The 26842-nt window shown below is 44.5% G+C and overlaps 1 long non-coding RNA gene and 1 other non-coding gene across 4 annotated transcripts; one reads left to right on the top strand and one right to left on the bottom strand.

Annotated features, from left to right (window-relative positions):
• Window positions 1-12899: 12899 nt before the first annotated feature.
• Window positions 12900-13018, bottom strand: LOC136401499 (5S ribosomal RNA). The gene has a single exon (XR_010750533.1). It is a non-coding gene; the product is annotated as a 5S ribosomal RNA (ribosomal RNA).
• A 10102-nt stretch (window positions 13019-23120) lies between these two features.
• Window positions 23121-25261, top strand: LOC136400383 (uncharacterized). Of its 3 annotated transcripts, none has more exons than XR_010750296.1 (4): window positions 23174-23188; window positions 23284-24568; window positions 24673-24989; window positions 25030-25261. It is a non-coding gene; the product is annotated as an uncharacterized lncRNA (long non-coding RNA). The 3 variants fall into 3 exon arrangements; XR_010750297.1 differs by having other exon boundaries at window positions 24673-25009; window positions 25050-25261; XR_010750295.1 differs by lacking the exons at window positions 23174-23188; window positions 25030-25261 and adding an exon at window positions 23121-23135 and having other exon boundaries at window positions 24673-24837.
• Window positions 25262-26842: the final 1581 nt, after the last annotated feature.

Genomic DNA, 26842 nt, shown 5'->3' with positions numbered 1-26842 from the left:
AATCAAAATTTATTACATTTCTGTATGTTAGCAATAAATGATTATAAAATAAAATTTTAAATTTTTATTTACAATGGCATCATAATCCCAAGCACTCCAGAAATGTAAAAGCATATTTTCAAATTGACATAGAGTTGCAAGGGATTCCAACACCCAAAACAGTCTTAAAAAAGAACAAAGTTGGAAGATTTACACATGAGATTTGCTTGGCAGAACACAACACAGTCTCTCTGTCTTTTCTCAACTGTCACATTTGGGGTGGTAAAAAATCCAGGGGGAAAAATTTCACCTTCCTATATGTCAAGTACATCTGACAGCTATTGAGTTTAGGAATCTTAACAGCTGGACTGGGAAAGCCCTACTCTCAGATGAAGAGCTGGCTGGGGACATGTCTGTGCCTGTGCACAGGGGATGGACAACACTAGGTTCCCCCCCCCCAAAAAAAGAACCACTGGGGCCTGAGTGAAACAGCTGCACTCAAAGGGAGGTTGGGGCTACACTTGCTGAGAGGCAGCTTCTCAAAACCTGTCCAGAATGCCTACATTAGTAGTGATTTAGGGACCACACCCTTTTCTGTAGCCACCAGCTATAGAGCAGGGTGTACTGACTTCCTGAACTTGCCCCCCTCCCAGTCCCACTCACTCATTACTTCTGTTATCTGAGATCCACAGCTGGCCTTTACTGAGTCTGAACCTAAGGGGTGGTCCAGTAAAGCTGAGAAGGGCTGCATGGCTATGAAGGGGGCAGGGGCTTCATCCTTAGCCCCGGCTCTTCCCTTCACTTTCAGAAACATCTTTATTCAGTCCAGTGGCTTCAGAGAAGCAATAAGAGTGATGATGGTACTGATGGCTAACACTTACTGAGCATTGACACAATTATTCTAATACAACAGCCCTAAAAGCACAATACTATTTAGCTTCAAATCTGATACTCCCAACCCCTATGTCGTTGGAAAGAGCTGGAGTGGACAGGTGTGTGGGTACCAGCCTTGCCATGCCCCCACTCCCGTAAGGTGCTTAGGGTCCTGGTATCTCAAGGATGTCAAACATCCCTTCTGAGCACTGTAAGCTCTCAGTTCAGCATATGGTCAGGAGTTGGGAATAATAGAAATGTGTGGAAGTCAAGAGTTGAGACTCAGCCCAGGCCAGTTAGCTCAGGCAGTTAGAGCATCATCCTGAAACAACAAAGTTGCAGGTTCAATCCTTGGTCAGGGCACATCTCTCTGTCTCTATCTCTGAAGTTAATTTTTTTTTAAATTGTGAGACTCAGCCCTGGCCAAATGCCTCCATAGATAGAGCATCTTCCTAGTGCACTGAGGTCATGGGTTTGATCCCCAGTTAGGGCACATATGAGAAGCAACCAATGAAATAAATAAATGAGTACACAACTAAATGAAACTACTAAGTGGAACAATGAGATGATGTGTGTTTATCTCTCTCTTTCCCCATCTCTCCCCCCCTTCTTCTGTCCCTCTCAAATCAATGGGGAAAAAAGAAAGAGTTGAGACTCACATTCCTTGGCAACTTTCTTTTTATCCTCTGCCAGGTTCTGGTGGGCAAAGCCAGCTTTCCTGATTCATTCCAGCCCCAGATAAATGTTCCCAGTTTCTGAAAGAGAGATTAAATGGGCCTGTAATGCTGTTGGTTGAGGCAAGGCAGGTGCACATTAAATTAGGGCAGATGGTAGAAGAACTGTGGAGCCAGAAAGCATCTGGCCATACCCATTTATTGGAGGCTCACAGAGACAGGTAAGTGAATAAACAAAGGACTAATCATGCAAAGTCCTTGCAGCGAGGAAACCAGCACACAAGCCTAACACACCTGTTTTTCCAGCAGTGCCCATTAAAGAGGCTGTAATCCTCCATCCACCTCCTAACCCCCTTGAATCTCTCCAAACTCCCTTACACTGCACTAGCTCACTGGTGACAACTGAGTTCTTCTCTGCCCAAGTTAGCATCTAAAGAGAGAATTCCTCCCTCACGACTCAGCAGCATCCTTGTCTTAACAGGTTTCCTTGTCCCTGAAGTGCCCTCAGGTCACCTTTTTCTTTAAAGGAAGTCTCTTGCTGGACCTTCCTCTTTATTTTCACTTTTATACTGTTACTAAATTGGTCCCCACTCTCCTCCCACCACACACATGCACACACTTCAGAAATGTGTCTCTGAAAGTCCTCCCATGATCTCTGTTCAAATTCCCTGCATCCTGCCCCTTTTTTCAGTCCCACCTGCCTCTGGTCCTGGGGAAGGCCTCAGCTTGAAGCTCCCACCCTCCTTGCCTCCATATCACTACATTTTGTCAGTTGTAGCAACAGTCCCAATGCAAAAACTTCACTAACAATAGTAGCTGATGTTATCAAGGATTTTAATCTGTGCCAGTGTTTAAGCTTTCCTCAAATATAAATTTTACAATTCTCAGAACAGCCTACACAGAGTTATATGACTATAGTCTCATTTTACACAATGTTTCCACTTTATTTATAAAAAAACGAGAGACACAGAGAGGTTAAATGCTCCACCCAAGGTCACATTGGGCAGAATAATGATCTGAACTCAGGAAGTCTGGTTTGAAACATCTGGGCTTCAACCATCACACCAAACTTATGGCCTCAAATTCTTTTGGGGCCCCTAAATGTGAGACTTGCCACGTGGCTCTTTTCAGCATCTGCTCTATTGCCTGCAGTTCAGTAATTCTGAAGCCAGTATTCCAACCCATTCCCACTAAATAAAAATAAGGGGGGGCATCAGTGTTGGCATACAAATGTTTTTCGGGCCCCAGGCAATGTAAGTAGCAGTCAGAGGCCCAGATGCAGACCTTTGACAAAACCATCAGCTTCAAGCCCCACTAAACAGCCCTGGAATCTGGATCATCTGCCAGGCTATGGATTCACAATCCAAAGTGGAATTTCTCATCTGGTCCCAGGTGTCCTCCCATGGCACCACCAAGGCTCACATTCACCACCTTTATCCTCCCTAAAGACAAAAGTATCTACTGTAAGCCACACATCATGGCCACCTAGAAATGTAAAGCCTTTTCCACCATTTGGCAAGGCTGCCCCTTACACCTTTACTCTTCCCTATGGGGTATTTTAAAAAAACAGCCCTTGCTGGAGGCAGATGGATGAGGTAGTTGGATCAGTAACAATATAAGAACAGTCCAAAAGTGAACAAGTGATGGAGGTTGCAGAGGGTATCAACTTCAGAGGCATCTAGGAGTCATGAGTGACTGAGCTGAGTCATAATGTGGGATGAGCTTGAAAGAAGGCCTGCCTAGGCCCCTCCTCAAAACTGAATGAAAGGGAAAAAAGTTTTGCAGGCTACAAGACCCGAGCTTCTTTGGAGAAGCACCGGTCACTCACCACACACACACACACACACACACACACACACACACACACACACACACACACAAAGTGTTAGCCACCTGAAGCCACCTCAGCCATGAGCAGGCCTTCCAGAACCTCCAACATCCACTGCTCCAGCCTTGCCTCCAGAGTCCCATGGACCAACTGTCCATGCCTGAGCAAGGGAACCCCTATTCAGTTCTAGTCACATCAAGGGGTCTCCCTCTACTTCCTTCTGCAGTCACACTCACCTGCCCCTGCCCCAGAATTACACCTGGCTGGATCCATCCAGTAGCCAGGCATGCTCTGCATCCAGCTTCAGCAGATGAATCTGCAGCTCCCTGGCCAGTTCAGGGGAAGCCACGGGCTCACATAGACACAGGTGCAGGGCATTAGGGGCAGCAGCCTAGGCTGGTTCTCACCAACAGCTCAGACTCCCACACCACTCTCTGGGCCCAGTAAGGCTCTCCAAGCTGCACTCAGCATGGCACCCAGGACTGCAGTTCTGCCTGAGCCCAGATATTCGCGCCGCACACAGCACCAAATGCAGCATCTTGGAGGGCCATGCATCCTGGCAGCCATCCACCTTGCTGCCTGCCTAGCTGGCCATCTGCACCGACCAGCACTTGCGGGAGATGAGATCTGGCTGAGCAGGAGACAAGAACACGTGGCCAGGGGCCAGCCTGAAGTGGAAAGGAGGGAGACACTCATGTCTTAGGAATGCCATGTAGCTCCATCTGGTGTTCATGGCTGCAGATTTCCCCGTCTGAGTCTGGTGTGCACTGCTGCTCAGAGTTGTGGACCTGACACCAAGGCAGGAGCACAGCACCTGCATGAAGCCACTAAAACCAAAGTTAAACCAGGACTCTGGGCGCAATCGGCTAAACCCTACCCGGCTGATTAGGCAACATGACAAACTCGAGATCCTAGCAGAGGGTTCCTTGCCAGACACCCACTGCCTTACCTGTAAGATGGGAAAAGTGCCACCTTCCTAAGCACAGTGCCAGAAGATATCCATTCCAGAGGTTCACTGAGTGGGTGTCTTGGCTAAAGTCCTACCAGATTTAGGAGAACTCTCACCTGTCTAGAGTGGGGCAATTTTCCTGTCCCCCTTTTTGACTCAGCAAGCTCCGTCTCCCACAATGTAGGCCTGAAAGATTTAAGTGCCTTCTACATCAAAGATAGAGCTGGAATCTGAGCCCCTTCAACTCCAAACTTCCACTGTCAGGTATATTATCCCATGAAATGTTGGTATGGGGAATTGTCCCCGTTTGACAAAAAAAGTAACCCAGAGAAACTAACCCTATACAATCATACAGCTTAGAACTGAGAGGGGCAGAAAGCTAAACTCCAGGCCCACCAACTGCATACACTGCTGTTCCCACCAGTGAGCAATGGGGAGAAGGTAACGGGAACAGCCAGCTCCAGAGTTCACATTTGCTTCTGCACCTAACAGGGCCTTGTGTCCTCAGCTAATTCACTTAAATTAAGTCTCTGAGTTCAGCTCAATTTTCATATTTACAAAGGTGGGGGTAGGAAAAGGGATGTTTGTACCTATCTTGTGGAATTGTTTAGAATAGATGCAGATAAAGGGTCCAAGGGCTGGCACACCATACTAGCTTACTACATTCAGTACTTTGAGTTGATAAATATGACCACGGATACTTATTGGGTTTTCAGTGCCCTGTCCAGTTGGACACAGTTTCAACTGGATCCATCTAGTCATTTATTTATTCCACAGGCATTTATTAATCCTTTACTCTGTGCCAAAGAGGGGGACTTTCTGCCTCCAGGAGCTCACACATCAATGGTGAGACAGAGGCAGTCTAGTGCTCACACAGCAATCAATGCACTTTCTCAGTTCAGCATTGAAGTTAGTCAGAATTTCACAGGCATTTTTAAGCCTTTGAAGTCAAATTCTGGGTCTCTCCTGAGATTAAAGTTTCTTGACTCCTATATTCCTAACCCGTTTTGTGTCTAATTCCAACTCAAGGAGGCCACTGACTTTGACCTTGACCCTGTGCCCTATGCCCCCTCAGGCAGCTCGTTCCCATGGGCAGTCTTGAGAAAGAAAAGGCAGGAGCATGAAGCAGCTTCCCAGGAAGTAGTAGCTAGACCAGGACCTAGCTGACACCAGCCAGTGGAAAAGAATGGAAGTCCTGCACCTTGTGTGAGGTGCCCATTGGCTGCCACAATGCCTTAGGGCCAATTCCCCATGGAGGGTGGTGCTTACCTCTGTACCTAGGGCCCCTGCTGTGGCTGGCTGTCCAGTCCAAGTTTCTTGGAACCAGTCCCAAGTCCTTCACTGTGCCACTGCAACCTTGGGTGCTATGTGGAGGTACATCCGGTGAGTGTATGTCCACTGCAGAAGTAAAGAAGAGGGTCTGGAACAGGAATAAATTGCCACCTCCAATCTCAATCACCATCACTTGCAGGACTGCTGCCTGTTGGGAAGCAGCTGGAAGAGGCGGGCGCATCTGTGGTGGTACCTCTCATTGGCTTGGGACGTGTTATTTATCCCATTGAGCCAATGAGCTTGGCTAGCACCTAGGAGTCTAAACCAATTTGTATATTAGTTAACTTTCTAGGCTTACCCCCAAGCCTCCAACAGGATTAAGCAGTGACTCAGTGGCATGAGGTGAGGAATCCACGTGATTTCTTTGTGTATGTGACTTACCTGTGCAATCATCCTGTCCAAATCCTGCTCCAGAGAGTGACCCATGACCAATCTTTCTGCAGACCACAGACAGGGCACAATTTTGAGTTCCACACACCTATATTAGACATTCTGAGGCAGTCCTGCTGGTGGGCTCAGACAATATTTACTGCTGGTGAGGCTCCTGGATGTGTTCTCAAAGCTGGAGCTCTCCACTGAGTTAGGAGGTGCCTTTTCTTTTCCCAGATGTCTACAGTAGTACAGGCAAAGTCCTGCTGCGTGAGCCTGGAGGCAGTGATGGCAGAGCAGGCATGTGATGAGCATGGCCCCTGACTCAAGACAAAGGACATCAAAGTGCAGCTGGGGAGAAGAGGCCAGAGGGCTGGGAGGTGTAGGACTTAGTGGCCAAAGCTGCATATCCTAGTTCCTTGTGCTGTAATGCACACTGTGTGCACAAGACAGCCCCTTATTCGCCATCTTGGTTGGTTTTTATGAGCCCAAATTCCACTGATTTCCTCAGAAAAGCCACAGCTGCCCTCATGACAGGGCCCACCTCGCTGCTTGCCAGTATGGACAAGGACCTCTCATACCTGGCTTTATATCAGGATGCTAGCAGGTTTCTCATGGGACCTCCATCATGTTTAACACCACCATGGTGTTCCAGTGCTACAGCACCAAGTTGAAGCTCAGAAGCAGAGCCTGCAGGATCTCTAGCCAGTGGGTGGTCTGTAGGAAACAGGATAGAGTGAACACTGAGAAACAGGCTGAACCTGGCAGGGGCACACCCATCCACCCTGGACTCCCCCTACCAACCACTACCACTGCTGAGTGAGTCCTGGCCCACCTCCACTCCCTCAAAGAGTAGAGGGACTGACCACTTGGGGTGTAGCTGCACAGAGAAAGTGAGCATAGCCAGGCCCCAATAGCCACCTAGCACAGCAGCTAATTGTCTTCCCCACTGTACAGCACCAGCAGCTGCAGCCAGTCATTGCCCTTGGCTTCAAAGACTGGTCTTATACCTGTGACCAGATAATGAAGTACATGAGTTCACCTGGGGAAAAGCCCATCCAGGGGCTCATGGCCAAGTTACATATGCACTCTGTGGCTGTGTGACAGATCAGCTCATGGTCCTTGAACATGTAGACCTCAATCTAGGGCACAGCCTTCCTTTTTAGAATCTCCTGCCTGCAGAACCAAGGATGGCAGTGTTGGCACCATCAGAGCCTCCACCACCATGTTCTCATTCAAGCCAGCCCTGGGCTGAGAATTTTCCAAACACCCTCTTGCACTAGCTGTGAGCTCCAGTGGTTTTCAGACTTCTAACCAGGCCTAGAAGACAACATAAAACCATGAAAAATGGTCTGAACTAGAATTTAGGAGACAATGCTGCTGGTGATGGTGATGTTAACACCTACAATTTGAGCACTTCCCCTGACCCAGCTCTTAGGCTGACTTAGCTTTCACACAGCCCGATGCTGAAGGTGCAGGTGTGACTATCATAAGAAGTTTGTGGATGAGAAAACCAAGGCTGAGGAGTGAGTTTGTAGTAAATGTCACAATTAGTAGTAATTGCTAATGTGCATTGATTGGGCACATGTCTGAAGCCAGACACCTTTGTACTAAGTACTTTTACATGTATTTTCTCATTTAATTCTCCTCATCACAATTACATGAGGTAGATACTATAACCATCCTATTTCACAGAGGGGAAAACTGAGGTATGGAGAGATTAAGTAATTTGCTTGAAGTTATACACTAGTAACCAGAGAAACCAGGATTCAAACACAGACCGTATGACTCTATAACTTGCACTATTATGGTTAAGTAAATTGTTCTCATGGAATGGTCCACTCAGCTAAATGATACAGACTCAGAGCAATGACCAGAAAGTGCTTTTCAAAGTGTAATGTACTTCAGTGGGAATAATCTATACCTTAACACCCTGCCCAGGCCTCACATCTCAGGAAATCTTATTGAAGCCTCTCACTGATCCCTGCCAAGTTTATTCAAGCTATGAGCATCTTGATTTTTAAAGGACTGAGCAGTTGGGGTGTAACAGAGACAAGAGACCAGACTACTTCACAGATCTGCGAAATGCACTCTACTAGTCAAGACTACATATCCTAGGCCCCACCAACCCCACTAACTCAGCAGGTGGCAGTCCATGCAAACAGAAGGCTGCCCTCCCTATTCCAGCCACTTTCTGTTGGTCCTAAGAAGGAGTCAGAGCCCAGATCAGAGGCCATTAGAACCCAGTGATGAGTGGAAGAGGGGCCAGAGCTGGAGCAGGAAGACATACACCCTCCTCCCAGGAAACATCATCTCTGGCTTAGAGGTGATGGTGAGTTTGGCCAAAGCCTGGGCTGCCTTTGTTTGCCCCACATCAGAGTCTTCCAGGGCTAGTGGGAGCAGAGCCTATGGGCACATGCCACTTGGTGATCAAGACATGCCAAGGAGCCTAAGGCCCTGGCACCCTGATTGTGCCACCTTCATTTTCTTTTCTCTCCACAGGCTTGCTGATCAGGGAGGCACAGACCCTTGTCACCTCTCTGAGGTTTTCCACCAAAACACTTTCTAAAGCATCATTTAAAGGCAAGACTGAGACCAAGGAAGCCAATGACACAGAGAAAGAACTCCAGACCTTAACATAAAACCACCTCCTTCAGCATCACTCAGCAGAAAGACATTTCTCCTGGCCATTAATAATGTTTTTTGTTTCACATGTAACACTAATTGCTGTTGTAGAAGCCACTGAGTCATGTTTTATAAACCACCAAAACGGAGTCAGTACACCAGCTCACCTAGCCCCCTCCCTGAACAACCACAGTGCTGTGGTCCTCTGTCTTTTCTGCCAAATCCAGGAAAACCATTCAGGGAGAAGGTGAAGGTGGTAGGTGGTTTTTATCACCTACCAGGGCTCTGGTGGGGAAACATTCTACTTCTGGGCTCAGTAAAGGAAGGCAACCAAGCAGTGGCTTCCCTGATTTAAGAGACCCAGAAAACCTGGACCTGCTCCCACTGGAGTTACAGTGGAAACCTTGAGGCTTGTGATTCAGGTTCAACTGGACAGCAGCTCTCTGCAGAAATTTATCTGCTCAGGGCTCTGATATTGACATATGTAGTAGGTGGCCTCATTGTTAAACATGAATGCACAATCATGGTGCTTCATCGTGGTGTAGATGATGAGCATGAAGTTACAGGGCTCAATTAAGCTATGAAAACATGGGGGGATGGGTATACAGAAAACTGCCACAACCAGCACAGGGAAGTGAAGACCTGAGTGGGGGCAATGGAGGATAAAAGAAAAACACAAAGACATAGATAGAGTTTGGGTAAGGTGGGACATTGTGCTCTGATGGAGACACAATGACACCAAGCCTGGAAAACTCATTGATTTTATATGCTTAAACAACAGGCTATTGTGCTAGGGGAGTAGAGCTGATAACTATGAAACACTCTATCCTACAAGCATATGAGGACATATTTAGTCTGTGGTAGCACTGTGTGCCTGTTGCCCTGCTTTTGGTGTCAATACCATGAACAGCCTTCAAGTTGTTTAAGTGACCTTGCCCTGCCAGGTCACTCAAGGATAAGCAGGGCCTTTCCTCTGCTCCCAGCTGCACATAGGCCAGAAGAATTCAGAGACAGGGGCTCTCTCCAGAGAACCACAGGTTAGGCTTTAAGCCATAATGAACAAAGACACTCTCCATCAGCAGGTAGATAGGCTAAGAATCAGTGCTCCCACCAAACTGTGAAAAACTAAAAAGCAATGAAGATCTGCACATTAGTAAGCCTGAAAAAAAATTATAGTTTTAATTTAAGATTCTTGAAAAAAAAAACCCAATAACTTCTTTGACTCCATAATTAATACATTGACCAAGATTTTTTTAAAATTTAAAATATTTGCTAAAAAACAAAATACTAAAAACTTCTTTTTTTTTTTTTAAATTTTTTTTTTTTTTTTTTTTGGTATTTTCCCGAAGCTGGAAACGGGGAGGCAGTCAGACATAGACTCCCTCATGCGCCCGACCGGGATCCACCCGGCATGCCCCCCAGGGGACGACGCTCTGCCCATCTTGGGGTGTCGCTCTGCTCATCTTGGGGCGTCGCTCTGCCCATCTTGGGGCGTCGCTCTGCCGCAATCAGAGCCATTCTAGTGCCTGAGGCAGAGGCCACAGAGCCATCCTCAGCGCGGGGGCAAACTTTGCTCCAGTGGAGCCTTGGCTGTGGGAGGGGAAGAGAGAGACAGAGAGGAAGGAGAGGGGGAGGGGTGGAGAAGCAGATGGGCGGTTCTCCTGTGTGCCCTGGCCGGGAATCGAACCTGGGACTCCAGCACGCCAGGCCGATGGTCTACCACTGAGCAAACCGGCCAGGGCTAAAAACTTCTAAAATGTTAGGCGATTCTGCAAAAGTTTTCACAAAACCTGGCAGGGGAGGGAAGGTTCTAAAAGATTATTTTCAAACTCTGCAGCAAAAAGAATCATGAGGTCAGAAATTGATGAAGGTCCCAAGTTGAAAGGGGGCCAGTTACGGGCAGTGTCTCCCACTGGTCTGTGTTAGGTTCCTGCTTGGGAGGCCCAGGGCTGGCACATTCAGGGGCCAGCTGCAGAATGCATTATTTCAGGACCTAAAAACCTTTGCTAGAGTGGTATGCTAATGAAAAATCTCCTCACATCTGACCCAGATGTGGCAGTGAGAAAAAAGGAAATCTTACCTTTTGTGACAGCATAGATCGACGTGGAGATTATTCTGCTATGTGAAATAAGCCAAGCAAAAAAAGAAAAATATTATATAATCTCACATATATGTGAAATCTAATGGACAAAGTGAACTGAGGAATGAATAGAGGCAGAGGCAGAGTCACAGGGACCAGAGGGACAGCAGTCAGAGAGAAGGGGATGAAGAGATGGAATCAGAGAGGGTAGGAAGATTGGTGAAACTATATATACATAACACAGATATACATAGCAGGACAGCAAGTCCTAGAGGGAAGGGGGGCAAAGGAGGTATAAAAAGGGACACAGGGGTTTGGGGTGAGGGAGTTATGTTCAATGGGAAACTTGAATCCAAACACAATAAATTAAACATTAATAAAAATTAAAAAAAAAATTCATGAGGGATTACACAGCAGAAGCTATATTAAAGGCCTAGAATTAAAAAGTAAAAATAAAAAGAAACTTCTTATTTTTGTTTTAGATTTTTTTCATTTTTTTATTCAGTTTAGAAAGGAAAGGCAAAGAAAGAGAAAGAGGGAGATGCAGAAAAAGACAACACTTAAGCCATCAATCATCCACTCAACCTGATGAGAAAAGCCTGGCCAGGAGGCTCCTCAACATTCTGCCTTCAACACCCACACTGTTAATGCCTGAGCATGCCAGGCCCCTGTTAGGCACTCCCACAAGCTCCCTGTGCCATCTGTTTCATCCCTGTTGCTAGGGCCAGTGTCAGGTGCCTGGGCAGCAGTGCAGAAGTGTGTTCCCAGGACTCCTCCATTTGCATAAGTGGCAGCGCTGTGAGCCCCCAACTCTATATGGAGGCAAAAGAGATGCCTGGCCCCAAGTGAAGGCCTCCTCTCTGGAAGGTGGGAGATCCTCCTCTTCTTGCTGGGTGGCCAAGGTCACGCAGCAAGGACCAGTTTGTGGAGATGCCTGGAGTTAGTTGCATACCTGGTGCCCAGTGATACAGGGAGTGGCAGGACCCAGGTCCTGGGAAGCTGGTGTGTTCTTGGCATGGAGGAGAGGTGGGGGCATCTCAGCACCTGTGCTCGTAAGCGACAGCCCCAGGTAGGGGTGGACAATCAGGCTGGGGCAGTGGCTAGAGCCACCTCGAAGTGCTATACCTGCCTCTACCTGCGTGGGGAATTGAAGACCTGAGTGGCGGCAAAGGAAGATGAAGAAAAACACAGACATAGATCAAGTTTGGGCCAGGTGTGACATTGTGCACTGATAGAGACAAAATGACTCCAAGCCTGTTTTCAGCCTGGAGATCTCTTGGGGCTTTGCACCTGGGTCCTTTGTTATCCCAGTCTGACACTATCCACTGTGTCCATGCTTACCCTGCTTCTGGGGTCAATGCCACAAACAGCCTTTCAGTTGTTTCAGTGAGTGAGCTGGCACTCAAGGCAGTGGAGGGCCCTTCCTTGGCTCTCAGCTGCAAGTAGGCTGGATGCATTCGGATGCAGTGGCTCTCTCCATGTGCCCCCAGCATGTGTGGGGACACGCGACCCTATGACCAAAGCAAAAAGAAAAAACAAAACAAAACAAAAACCCACAAACCTAAAAATAAAGAAAAGGTGGGTGGAGGCGAAAGCCTGAAACGCCCCTGTATTATAAGGCGGTTCTCCTGTTCAGGTACTAATGGGGCCTGCCCCTGCGTACCCTCACAAGGTCACGTGAAATCAGGCGAGTTCACGGTGATATGACACAGACCACTGACGGCAGCCTTCTGGTGGCCCAAGAAGAAACACCTGGCCTCCAGGTCTCCTCAGTGCTCTGTACCTCATGTGAGTAGGCATGTCTGGGCCCCCTGTGTCGTTCACACTAGCACAAGCTCTGCACGGCACTGGTTTCTTCCCCCGCCTCAACTTCCCTTGGACAGCTGAGGTCGCCGCATCAGGGACCAGACCAGTTTGAAGAGGAACCTGGAGTTAGCTGCACACCAGGCGCCCAGGGATAGATGGGAATGGCAGGACCCGACTCCTGGGCAGCTAATGTACATGATGGGGCAGAGGAGGGGAGGAAGCAGCTCAGGCCCGGTGCTCATGGGCAACCAGCAAACACCTGAGTGAACTGCCAGGTTTCGCAAAGTGGCCAAGGCCACCTCGAAGTGCTGTGCCTTGGGCATGTGTAGGATATGTGACCCAGTGGCCAAGGCAACAGGAAAAAAGGGGGTGAGGGGAGGCAAAAACCTACAGCACCCGGTATTCCCAGGCGGTCTCCCATCCAGGTACTAACCAGGCCTGACCCTGCTTAGCTTTTGAGATCAGAGGAGACCAGGCGTGTTCAGGGTGGTATGGCCATAGATGCCTGACAGCCACCTCCAGTGGCCCAAGAAGAAATGCCTGGCCTCCAGGTGTCTGCACTGCTTTGCGTCCTAGGTGCCTGGGCATGCCAGGCCCCATGTTAGGCACTACCACAAGCTCTGCTACCATTTCCTGTGGGCTGCCAAGAGAACCTCCTCAGTGTCCTGTCATTATTCCTGGAGAATGAAGGTGTGCCCACCCACCCAGATGGTGGGAACTGGAGCAAGGGTCAGGGGTCTCAGTGTCACAGCAACTTGCAGAGGTGTGGTCGGGGGAAGGCTGGGGATGGAAGGACAAGGGCCAGTGTCAGCTGCCTGGGCAGCTGTGCAGGGATGTGTTCCCAGGCCTCCTCCGCTTGCTAGGTAACGAGTGGCCAAAGTGGCGGCTCTGTGAGCACCCAACTTTGTGTGGGGGTGGAAGAGACACCTCGACCCCAGTTGAAGGCGTGCTCTCTGGAATGTGGGAGATCTGCCTCTCCCAGCTAGGCAGCCAAGGTCACGCTGCAAGACCAGTTTGCAGAGGAGTCTGAAGTTAGTTGCACACCCAGTGCCCAGTGATTAAGGGGAGTGGTAAGACCCTGCTCTTGGGCAGCTGGTGTGCTTGGTGGCATGGAGGAGCAGTGAGGCAGCTCAGCATGTGCAATCATAGGCGACAGCCCAGTTCCAGTTCCAGGCACCTTTGGTGCTCAGCCTGCATTTCACACTGCAGTTCTTGAGAGAGGTCAACCCCCATTTCCAACATTCATTCCAGTTCAAGCCATCACTGGTTCTCAGCCTCTAGCCTGACTAGCAGTTTTTGAATCTGAAACTCTTTCTCCAGTGACTGTTCTAGCTCATGCTGTTGTTGGCATTCAGTCTGCAGCTCATACTGGAGCTTTTGACCTCAGGCAGCCTCTCACACAGAGCTCTCATTTTTTTTTATCCAGGGCTGTAAAAAGCACCCAGTCGATGGCACCCAAAAATACAGCCATGGAGATCCATATGCTACAGAACAAAGACAACTCCTCTACCCCACCCTTCAAGGTTGTTGGCATCTCCACACTGATCTGATCCAAATCTTGCCCTCTATGCCAAATGTAAGTCTGTTGGTTGAAGCCAAGCAGGTTTTTACTGAATTCAGGCAGATGGTAGAGAAACTGTGGACTCAAAAAGTGTCAAGCCATACCCATTTATTGGAGGCCTACAGAGACAAGAGAGAAAATAACCAAAGAAAATCCTGCTTTTTTCAGTGGAGGGGGAGGGATCAGGAAAACTGCTCCTATTGGTGGCAGCTGGGGGAATCAGGAAACCAAACCTCACAGTGGTAGGAAAGCAATCTAGCCGAATCAGCCCTGAGAGAAGGCACCCATACCTTTTTATAGACACACACGTGGCTTTTCTCCATATGCTAGTGCAATAATTGTGCAAAGTGCTTACAGCCAGGAAACCAGGGAGCAAGCCTAATGAATCAGTTTTCCCCACATCTCTGTGGGTTAAAGCATTGTTCTGAAATTTGAAGTTTACCAGTTTGATCTCCTGTCAGGGCAATAAAGGGGAAGCAACCAATTAATGAATGATTAAGTGGCACAACAAAGTTTGCTTACCCCTCCCTTCTCTCTCCCTTTCTCTTTCTGTTTCTATAAAAAAATCAATAAAAATAAATAATTAAGAACTGGACAAATAGCTGGAATGGTTAGGACATCATACAAAATTGCAGAGGTTTCTGGTTTGATTCCCAGTAAGGGAATGTACAGAAACAGCTTAATATTGTTCCCTGTTTTAATCTCACTGCCTCTTGCTAAGAGAAAAGAAGAAAAGAAAAGGAAAGTAAATGAAAGAAAGAAAGAAAGAAAGAAAGAAAGAAAGAAAGAAAGAAAGAAAGAAAGAAAGAAAGAAAGAAGAAAATCCAGTTGAACCATTCATTAGGTCTAGTTCTCCCAACACACCTGACCTTTATTTTATTTTCTTCCCACCCTATTAAGTGCTGAAGGCATGGATAAAAGGATTGACTGCAGCTGATGCTGATGAACTCTTTCAACATGGCAGCAGTGAGACAGTTGAAGTGAGAAGGGGGATTCTGTGAAATGGCTTGAGTGCCACAAGAGCTTGGGAAAGAAAAGTGGAAGGATTGTGGTGGTAAATTCCAGCTTAAAATTTTCAAGACTAGGAAGTGATTGAAACTCAGCCAGGTAAAGGAGCAGTATGTTTGAGGAGTGTCATGGGTGGTGGCAACTGTGAGAGTGTGTAGAGTAGGGCATAGAGAAAATTATAAACAAGGGCTAAGATTGGGCCAAATAAAGGTGTTATAAAATCAGAGGTGAGAGTGAGGCTTTGTTCATGACAGGTTGGTGATGGAGAGACCAGGTTTAAAGAGGAAAATGGTTGTGGCATGTCTTTGGAAGGATGACTGGACCCTTGTGAGAGATGTTCTGAAGAGGTTGGGAATGGAGAGTATTGAACCTATGATGTTTGTGTGTAAGATTTGGGAGGTGTTCATCTAGAAATAAATGGGGAAGGGTGTAAGGCAGACTTTACATATAATAAGAATAGATATTTAGGGAATGGAGAATTTGCCAGATTTGAGGACAGAATGGAGAATGATTCACGGGAAGTGAGAATTGGAGTGAGTGAAGTTGGATGGGCAAAAGGACTGTGTGCTGCATAGTGAAAGAAGTTTGTGTGTTTACTTTCCCTTGGTGAAAGGAATTGTGAGCAAAGTTAAACAGCATTAGCTGCTGGTGATTCTAATTACCAGGGCTTCCAACTTTAATAAGTTGTTAGTGGCACCAAAACATAGCCATTTGCTGATGAAGAATTGAATTTGGCTGAGAGTTCAACTGGATTTACTCTGAAAAACTTACTAAATTACCTCTCTTGTTTGTCTGGCTTATGCAAAAAAAAAACCCAAAACAAAACAAAACAAAAAAAACAAAATAAGAAAACTCATGTCACAGAACTGTGGTAGGACCAAGGGAGTCTTCCGGATTTTAGCAGTGCATCAATGTGTTTATAGTCTTTCTGTGTTGCAGCCGTATATGCTAAAGTGGAATTGTGGATGTCTGAAAAGGGGAGCAGAAAATGAAAAATTGCATGTAGGCAATGCTGGAGAAGGGTACCCTTCCTCCACACCCTCACCATCTCTGGTTGTTCATTGATTTGTTAGTGAAAGCCCTTCTGACAGGTGTGAAGTAATGTCTCATAGTGGTTTTAATTTTCATTTTTCTACTGAGTTGTGACATGAAGCATTTTTATATGCCCATTTTTTTTATAAATTTTTATTAATGTTAATGGGATGACATTAATAATTCAGGGTACATATATTCAAAGAAAACATGTCTAGGTTATCTTGTCATTAAATTATGTTGCATACCCCTCGTCCAGAGTCAGATTGTCCTCCGTCACCCTCTATCTAGTTTTCTCTGTGCCCCTCCCCCTCCCCCTAAATCTCTCCCTCCCTCCCTCCTGTGTCCTCCCTCCCCCCACCCCTGGTAACCACCACCCTCTTGTCCATGTCTCTTAGTCTCGTTTTTATGTTCCACCAATGTATGGAATCATGTAGTTCTTGTTTTTTTCTGATTTACTTATTTCACTCCGTATAATGTTATCAAGATCCCACCATTTTGCTATAAATGATCTAATGTCATCATTTCTTATGGCTGAGTAGTATTCCATAGTGTATATGTGCCACATCTTCTTTATCCAGTCTTCTATTGAAGGGCTTTTTGGTTGTTTCCATGTCTTGCCCACTGTGAACAGTGCTGCTATGAACATGGGGCTACATGTGTCTTTACGTATCAATGATTCGGAGGTTTTGGGGTATATACCCAGTAGAGGGATTGCTGGGTCATAAGGTTCTATTTGCAGTTTTTTGAGGAACCACCATACTTTCCTCCATAATGGTTGTACTACTTTACATTCCCACCAACATTGTATGAGGGTTCCTTTTTCTCCACAGCCTCTCCAACATTTGCTATTACCCGTCTTGTTGATAATAGCTAATCTAACAGGGGTGAGGTGGTATCTCATTGTAGTTTTGATTTGCATTTCTCTAATAACTAATGAAGCTGAGCATCTTTTCATATATCTGTTGGCCATTTGTATTTCTTCCTGGGAGAAGTCTCTGTCCATGTCCTCTTCCCATTTTTTTATTGGATTGTTTGTTTCTTTGTTGTTGAGTTTTATGAGTTCTTTGTAAATTTTGGATATTAGGCCCTTATCTGAGCTATTGTTTGAAAATATCAGTTCCCATTTAGTTGGCTGTCTGTTTATTTTGATATCAGTTTCTCTTGCTGAGCAAAAACTTTTTATTCTGATGTAGTCCCATTCATTTATCTTTGCCTTCACTTCTCTTGCCATTGGAGTCAAGTTCATAAAATGTTCTTTAAAACCCAGGTCCATGAGTTTAGTACCTATGTCTTCTTCTATGTACTTTATTGTTTCAGATCTTATATTTAGGTCTTTGATCCATTTTGAATTAATTTTAGTACACGGGGACAGGCTGTAGTCGAGTTTCATTCTTTTGCATGTGGCTTTCCAGTTTTCCCAACACCATTTGTTGAAGAGGCTTTCTTTTCTCCATTTTGTGTTGTTGGCCCCCTTATCAAAGATTATTTGACCATATATATGTGGTTTTATTTCTGGGCTTTCTATTCTGTTCCATTGGTCTGAGTGTCTATTTTTCTGCCAATACCATACAGTTTTGATTATTGTGGCCCTATAATATAGTTTAAAGTCAGGTATTGTAATGCCCCCAACTTCATTCTTTTTCCTTAGGATTGCTTTAGCTATTTGGGGTTTTTTATAGTTCCATATAAATCTTATGATTTTTTGTTCCATTTCTTTAAAAAATGTCATAGGAATTTTGATGGGAATTGCATTAAATTTATATATTACTTTGGGTAATATGGCCATTTTAATTATATTTATTCTTCCTATCCAAGAACAAGGAATATTTTTCCATCTCATTGTGTCTTTTTCTATTTCTCTTAGCAATGCCTTGTAGTTTTCGTTATATAGGTCCTTTACATTCTTTGTTATGTTTATTCCTAGGTATTTTATTTTTTTGTTGCAATCGTGAAGAGGATTATTTTTTTGAGTTCGTTTTCTAATATTTCATTGTTGGCATATAGAAAGGCTATGAACTTTTGTATGTTGATTTTGTATCCTACGACCTTACTGTATTGGTTTATTGTTTCTAGTAATCTTTTTGTGGAGTCCTTTGGGTTTTCGATGTATAGGATCATATCATCAGCAAAAAGTGATACCTTTACTTCTTCTTTTCCGATATGGATGCCTTTTATTTCTTTGTCTTGTCTGATTGCTCTGGCCAGAACTTCTAGCACCACGTTAAATAAGAGTGGAGAGAGTGGACAACCCTGTCTTGTTCCTGATTTAAGGTGGAAAGTCCTCAGTTTTACGCCATTTAATATGATGTTGGCTGATGGTTTATCATATATGGCCTTTATCATGTTCAGATATTTTCCTTCTATACCCATTTTGTTGAGAGTCTTAAACATAAAATTGTGTTGTATTTTATCGAAAGCCTTTTCTGCATCTATTGATAAGATCATATGGTTTTTGTTCTTTGTTTTGTTGATATGGTGTATTACATTAACCGTTTTACATATGTTGAACCATCCTTGAGATTCTGGGATGAATCCCACTTGATCATGATGTATTATTTTTTTAATATGTTGTTGTATTCGATTTGCCAGTATTTTGTTTAGTATTTTAGCATCTGTATTCATTAGAGATATTGGTCTGTAGTTTTCTTTCTTTGTGCCATCCTTGCCTGGTTTTGGTATGAGGGTTATGTTGGCCTCATAAAATGTGTTTGGAAGTATTGTTTCTTCTTCAATTTTTTGGAAGACTTTGAGTAGAATAGGAACCAAGTCTTCTTTGAATGTATGATAGAATTCACTAGTATAACCGTCTGGGCCTGGACTTTTATTTTTGGGGAGGTTTTTAATAGTTTTTTCTATTTCCTCCCTGCTGATTGGTCTGTTTAGGTTTTCTACTTCTTCATGACTCAGTTTAGGAAGGTTGTATTGTTCTGGGAATTTATCCATTTCTTCTAGATTGTTGTATTTGGTGGCATATAGTTTTTCATAGTATTCTACAATAATTCTTTGTATATCTATGATGTCTGTGGTGATTTCTCCTCTTTCATTTTGGATTTTATTTATTTGAGTCCTGTGTCTTTTTTCCTTGGTGAATCTTGCCAAGGGTTTGTCAATTTTGTTGATCTTTTCAAAGAACCAGCTCCTTGTTTTATTGATTTTTTCTATAGTTTTTCTGTTCTCTATTTCGTTTATTTCTGCTCTGATTTTTATTATCTCCTTTCTTCGGCTGGTTTTGGGTTGTCTTTGTTCTTCTTTTTCTAGCTCCTTAAGGTGTGAAGTTAAGTGGTTTACTTCGGCTCTCTCTTGTTTGTTCATATAGGCCTGAAGTGATATGAACTTTCCTCTTATCACTGCTTTTGCTGCATCCCAGAGATTCTGATATGTCGTATTTTCATTTTCATTTGTCTGTATATATCTTTTGATCTCTGCGTTTATTTCTTCTTTGACCCATTCATTTTTTAGAAGTATGTTGTTTAGTTTCCATAATTTTGTGGGTTTTTCCCCCTCTTTTTTACAGTTGAATTCTAGTTTCAAGGCTTTATGATCAGAGAATATGCTTGGTACAATTTCAATTTTTCTAAATTTGCTGATATTGTCTTGATCAATTCTTGAGAATGTTCCATGTACACTAGAGAAAAATGTATACTCTGTCGCTTTGGGATGAAGTGTCCTGTAGATGTCTATCATATCCAGGTGTTGTAGTATTTCGTTTAAGGCCACTATATCTTTATTGATTCTCTGTTTGGATGACCGATCTAGAGCCATCAGCGGTGTATTGAGGTCTCCAAGTATGATTGTATTTTTGTCAGTTTTTGTTTTAAGGTCAATAAGTAGCTGTCTTATATATTTTGGTGCTCCTTAGTTTGGTGCATATATATTAAGGATTGTTATGTCTTCTTGATGATGGTCCCCTTAATCATTATGAAATGACCATTTCTGTCTCTGAGTACTTTTTCTGTCTTGTAGTCAGCATTATCAGATATGAGTATTGCTACACCTGCTTTTTTTTGGGTGTTGTTTGCTTGGAGTATTGTTTTCCAGCCTTTCACTTTGAATTTGTTTTTATCCTTGTTGCTTAGATGAGTTTCTTGTAGGCAGCATATAGTTGGATTTTCTTTTTAAATCCATTCTGCTACTCTTTGTCTTTTTATTGGTAAGTTTAATCCATTTACATTTAGTGTAATTATTGACACTTGTGGGTTCCCTACTGCCATTTTATAAATTGCTTTCTGTTAGTTTTGTATCTTGTTTGATTCTTCTCTTTTGTTTTTCTATTGTTTGTTTTTGTTTGTTTGTATTCCATACTTCTTTCTTCTGTTGCTACCTTTTTTAAGTCAAGTGTTTTTGTGGTGGTTTTTTCAAGGGTGGTTACCATTAAGTAATGAAAAGGGTACCTACCATATTCATTGTAGTACCCTTTCTTATGAGTATTTCTGCACTTCATCGTCCTTTGCTACTGTTAATCTTCATCCTTTCTCCCCCTTTTTTTTTTCTTTTGTTGTCACAGTTTAAGTTTGGTTTTATTGTTTTCTTGGTGGAGCTGTTACTTGTGGTTTTGTTTTCTTTTGTTCTTTGAATCTGGTTGGAAAACCCCCTTTAGTATTTCCTGGAGTGGGGGCTTTCTGATGATAAATTCTCTCATCTTTTCTGTATTTGTGAATATTTTTATATCTCCTTCGTACTTGAAGGATAGCTTTGATGGGTATAGTATTCTTGGCTGAAAGTTTCTCTCTTTCAGGGCTTTGAATATTGGGGTCCACTCTCTTCTAGCTTGTAGAGTTTCTGCTGAGAAGTCTGATAATAATCTAATAGGTCTTCCTTTATATGTTGTATTCTTCTTTTCCCTGGCTGCCTTGAGAATTTTTTCTTTGTCATTGGTTTGTGTCATCTTCATTATGATGTGCCTTGGAATGGGTTTGTTGGGGTTAAGAAAACTCGGTGTTTTGTTTGCTTCTTGAATTTGAGGCTTTAGTTCTTTCCACAGGCTTGGGAAGTTCTCATCTATTATTTGTTTGAGTATATTCTCCATTCCATTTTCTTTCTCTTCTCCCTGTGATATACCTATTATTCTTATGTTATTCTTTCTGATGGAGTCAGACAATTCCTGTAGGGCTTTCTCGTTTTTTATTATTTTTGAGTCTCTTTCTTCTTCTCTCTGTTGTGCCTCAAGTTGCTTGTCTTCTATTTCACTAATCCTATCTTCTATCTGGGCTGTTCTATTAGCTAAGCTTGTTATCTCGTTTTTCAGTTCGTGAATTGAGTTTTTAATTTCTGTTTGATTTGTTTTTATAGTTTCAATTTCCTTGGACATATATTCTTTGTGTTCATTGAGTTGTTTTCTGAGCTCCCTAAATTGCCTTTCTGTGTTTTCTTGTATATCTCTGAGTATTTTTAAGATTTCTATTTTAAATTCTCTGTCATTTGGCTCCAAGGCTTCCAGTATGTTAAATCTTTTCTCCATAGATTTTTCCACATCTATTTGTGTTACCTCTCTATCTTTTGTATCCATAATATTCGATTTCCTTTTTCTTATTGGCATCTGAAGGTGGTCTTGTTGATATTGTTAATTAGAATTAAGAAAGAATAAAAAGGGGGAAAAAAAAGGAAAAAAAAAAAAAAAAGGAAAAACACTCCACACACACAAAAAAGTAATGATTTATTATTTCTCCCTTTTTTCTTTCTTCTCCTCCCCTCCTCTCACCTCTTTAGGTAAATATCATGATGACCTGTGAATTATATTATGCTAAATGGAACAAAAACTGCCTATAACGGAGGGCCTGATTTGGGGTGAAGAGTTCAAGGGGCAAAAAAGGGAGTAGGGACCTACTAAATGAAAAAAAAAAAGAAAAAAAAAAAGGAGGATATCTTAGACAAGCATAAAATGATTTGCTTTTAAGTGATGGTCGACTAAGAGATATAATGAGAGGGATAAGAGGGAAACAGAAAAAAGGAGAGAAAAAATAATATTTAAAGAAGAAAAAAATAAAAATAATAAGTAAAAATCTGTTGTATTAAGTGGAGTGAAGACTAAATACAATGGAGACTTTGGGTTGGGAGGAATGCTAGTGAGTTAAAAAGCAATGTAAAAAGTACCCAAAATGCCACAAAAACAAACAAATAAAGGAAAACCAAGAACAAAAGCAGAAAAGAAAAAAAAACAAACAACAAAAACAAAAAAACTTGAGTCCCAAATTAAATAATTTGTTCGTGATTGAGGATTAAATGAGAGGAAAAGTAAAAGGAGAAAAGAAGGAACGAATAGAAAGGAAAAAATAAGAAAAAGAGAGAAATGAAGGAAGAAAAAAAGGAAAGGAAAAAAAACAAAAGAAAACAAAAGGGGAGAGAGTGAGAGTTAAGGGTTTTGGAGTGTAACCCTAAGGGAGAGTAAGGATGAAGAAAAGAAATAAAATGTAACACTCATGGGTAGTGTAGTTCAAGAAAAGGGTAGCATAAGATGGGCAGAGAATAAAAGGACCAAGGTGGAGTGTTAGATTCAGGGAGTACTGACATGCTGGGGCTGCCAAGAGTGTACAAGGTCCCTGTGACGCTGAGAACAAAGAGTTCAGCAACATCCTGCATTGAGTCAGAGACCCTTATCAGAAGTTTATGTTTGAAATTCTCCACTGAGTAATACCCCCCCTGTAACTGCGCACGACCTCCCTAGCCAATGACTAACAGCCACATCAGCTTCTGTATGATGCTTGCTCATCCTAGATAGCCACCCTATAAAAAGGAGCCATTTTAGAAGCTCGGAGCTGCAGTCCCTGTGCAGGTTTGGGGGGCTGCAGTCCCTGCGCAGTTTGTTGGCTGCGCAGGTTTGGTTGGCTGCAGTCCCTGTGCAGGTTTGGGGGGCTGCAGTCCCTGCGCAGTTTGTTGGCTGCGCAGGTTTGGTTGGCTGCAGTGCTCCAGTCTCTGAATGGAGGCGTGGGTTGCCTGCAGTCCCTGCACAGTTTGTTGGCTGCGCAGGTTTGGGGGGCTGCAGTGTTCCCCTGTGTGGGTTACCTGCAGTCCCTGCGCAGGTTTGGGGGGCTGCAGTGCTCCCTTGCATGGGTTGCCTGCAGTCCCTATGTAGGTTTGGGGGGCTGCAGTCCCTGCACAGTTTGTTGGCTGTGCAGGTTTGGGGGGCTGCAGTGTTCCCCTGTGTGGGTTACCTGCATCCCTGTGCAGGTTTGGGGGGCTGCAGTGCTCCCTTGCATGGGTTGCCTGCAGTCCCTGTGCAGGTCTGCAATAAAACTTATAAAATTCACTTTGTGTCTGCTGTAGTCTCTCTTGCTGGGATGTAACAGATGGAGGCCCCCAGCGAGATAGACCATGTAAGACCCCTCCTCATGGAGTGGGCTGCAGCAGACGTTGGTAGCTGGCCAGCCTCTGGCAGTTGCCATTTGGAAACTGAATTTGGCTGATTTGAAACATTTGGAGTCTTGAGACTGTTTGTCAAGCCCCTCAGTGAGATCTTCTGAGCATGGCTTTTAAGGTCTATAATGACCAAGGAAGTAACAGAAAAGGCAAATAAGGCCCAAAAGAAGTCAGGAAATACCAACTTTTGGCTCCAGCGCCCTAAGGGGCTTCATAGCTTTCATCAAGGCCCTGCTCCAGAGTGGAAAGAAAGGTCATTGAACTGAAGCCTGCCAGGCTTCCCGGCCCCATCAAGGGACACGTCTGTGCTGTGGAAAGAGGGACATAAGAAGGTAAGCTGCCCCCTTGCTCCATGGAGGGAGGGTTCAGTCTCTTCTAGCCCTGCTCCAGCTACCTGTGACCTGACCTTGCCCAGCGTGCTGGGAATTGCCACTGAAGGCCTAAGGACATCGTTCACGAGCCTAAGGTATTTCTTCCAAGTAGCAGATAAGCTAATCTCATTTCTTGTAAACACAAGGGCCATCTACTATGCCTTGCTTGAATATTTAAGTTTTATTTATCCCTCAAAGATCTCTACTGTGGGTATTGACAGTCTTGTTTTATTGCTTTATGTTTAGTGTCTCCTTTATTTCTCTTATCTCAATGCCCCATGCCTATTATAGGCTGGGACCTGCTGCTAATTCCAGCTAGAAGCAGTAGTCACTAGGACTTAAACTCTAACTGCAAAGTGTAGAAATGTAACACCCTTTCCCTAAGTACTTACAGGTTTTATAGGTTACTCAGCAAACTGTTCAAAGACTGTCCAAGAGGCACTTCTAGCAGTACATCACCCAAGGACTGACTCCCACCTAGACGGGTCCAGACACCATGATCCTGAGCACCCCCACTACTGCCAAGGTAGAAGGCATACCCGCCTGGGTCCACTGCAGCCAGCTGAAGCTTGCATTCCCAGCAGAGACACCTTTGTGGACAGCGAAGACTGACCTCGCCAACCCTTGTAAGCTGACCCTGAGAAGGACAGCATGCCCTGCTTCAGCCACAAACCAGAAGTTAACTGGTCCACACATGGAGACTTTGGGGAGGGAGGGAAACTAAGGTAAAGGAAAGCCAAGTAAGTCATCTTAAGAGGTTTGATGCATGTACTGCTATGAGTCATACAGAAAGGGGTGTAAGTCCCTTGGCTGAGAGAGAAGCTATAAGGTAAATGAAAGTTATGTATGTGCTCATAGCTACCACTATAGAATAATCTGTGAATATTGGTCATGTGTCCAATAGGCTACTTATGAAAGGGACACCTCCAAAAAGCAATCTTTAAAAGAGGATTACTTAGTACTAACTTAGTCTTTGCTGAAGGTTAAGGTTTTTGGGAATTAACAGTTCTGATGAATTAAAAAGGAATTGTATGGTTTTGATAATAGAAGGTATAAGGTGTAGAGGTACTTTTGAAAAGGAAAGGAAAAAGTAAGTTCTTATGAAGGCCAGTTATTCCTGGATAAGAAAGTGCATAAAAGTTGAAGGTTTATGTAAGTTGCAGAAGGTTTGTGTAAGTTGCAGAAGGTTTGTGTAAGTTGCAGAAGGTTTGTGCAAGTTGTAAGAAGTTAGTACAGAGAAGAAAAATGCAAGGCAGAAAGAAATTAGTCCGTAAAGCTTGTAGTACTAAGGGCACACTATCAGCGTGCCAGCACATACTAGGGAGGACCCCTGACCCAATTAGCTTATAGCTACAGCTAAAGTAGAAAATTCTCATGAGCCCTAGCCTTATACCATTCTCCCCACTGATGAAGAATCAAGGATTTGATTTATACCCAAAAGAGATTGGGGGAATGTTAGATTCAGGGAGTACTGACATGCTGGGGCTGCCAAGAGTGTACAAGGTCCCTGTGACGCTGAGAACAAAGAGTTCAGCAACATCCTGCATTGAGTCAGAGACCCTTATCAGAAGTTTATGTTTGAAATTCTCCACTGAGTAATACCCCCCCTGTAACTGCGCACGACCTCCCTAGCCAATGACTAACAGCCACATCAGCTTCTGTATGATGCTTGCTCATCCTAGATAGCCACCCTATAAAAAGGAGCCATTTTAGAAGCTCGGAGCTGCAGTCCCTGTGCAGGTTTGGGGGGCTGCAGTCCCTGCGCAGTTTGTTGGCTGCGCAGGTTTGGTTGGCTGCAGTCCCTGTGCAGGTTTGGGGGGCTGCAGTCCCTGCGCAGTTTGTTGGCTGCGCAGGTTTGGTTGGCTGCAGTGCTCCAGTCTCCAAATGGAGGTGTGGGTTGCCTGCAGTCCCTGCGCAGTTTGTTGGCTGCGCAGGTTTGGGGGGCTGCAGTGTTCCCCTGTGTGGGTTACCTGCAGTCCCTGCGCAGGTTTGGGGGGCTGCAGTGCTCCCTTGCATGGGTTGCCTGCAGTCCCTGTGCAGGTTTGGGGGGCTGCAGTCCCTGCGCAGTTTGTTGGCTGCGCAGGTTTGGGGGGCTGCAGTGTTCCCCTGTGTGGGTTACCTGCATCCCTGTGCAGGTTTGGGGGGCTGCAGTGCTCCCTTGCATGGGTTGCCTGCAGTCCCTGTGCAGGTCTGCAATAAAACTTATAAAATTCACTTTGTGTCTGCTGTGGCCTATCTCGCCAGGATGTAACAGATGGAGGCTCCAGTGAGATTGGCTGTGGTCTGTCTCCTGGGATGTAACATGGAGGAAATACAAATAAACGCAATAAGAAAGAAGAGAGAAACAACAACAACAAAGAATTAGTGAAACAAGTTATAAAGTCTGTGGATTTTTCTTGATTTTGAGAGGTTAACTTCTTCCTTTTTCTTTTCTCTCCCTCTTCCTGGTTAGTGACTCTGTACCCCAGGTTCTGCCCCTGTGTCACGCTTAGGTAGGGATTTGCAGTTGATGGGATTCTATGGCAATGTCATATATTTGGCTTTAGTCTCGCTGGTAGTCAAGGCTTGTTGGCATTTGTAGAGTCCAACAATGAGAGAGAGTTTGCTTTCCTGGAGTCTCTCCCCTAATCTCCCCTTCCTGAATTAGCAGCCTGTTGATCCAGCTATGAGGCTGCCACTGCTTCTGTCTGGGGAGTAAGAGGCTCAAAGAGCTGGGAAATCCCCACTCTATCCTCACTCAGCTCAAGGCTCTGGGTAAGGCTCTGGCAGTCAGAGCCTCCAGCGTAATCAGGTGGGGCTGGGAGTCAATTGTTGTCAAGGTGACTGTTCAGCGCCTACCATTCAGTTGGACCACTCAACCCAGGCTTTCCACACTTTGTAGCCTGTTTTGGCTGGAAAGAAGATGCACTATTCACTGCTTGCTATATAGATCTTAATATCTGCCAAGTCCCTCTTGTTAGGTATATCCCTGAATATGGAGGCTCTGTCAATCAGAAGTT

The sequence above is a fragment of the Saccopteryx leptura genome, chromosome 3 (assembly GCF_036850995.1).
Source record: "Saccopteryx leptura isolate mSacLep1 chromosome 3, mSacLep1_pri_phased_curated, whole genome shotgun sequence".
Taxonomy (NCBI): Eukaryota; Metazoa; Chordata; class Mammalia; order Chiroptera; family Emballonuridae; genus Saccopteryx; species Saccopteryx leptura.
The sequence above is the reverse complement of the archived record's forward strand: the minus strand, read 5'-3'. Positions and strand labels throughout refer to the sequence as shown.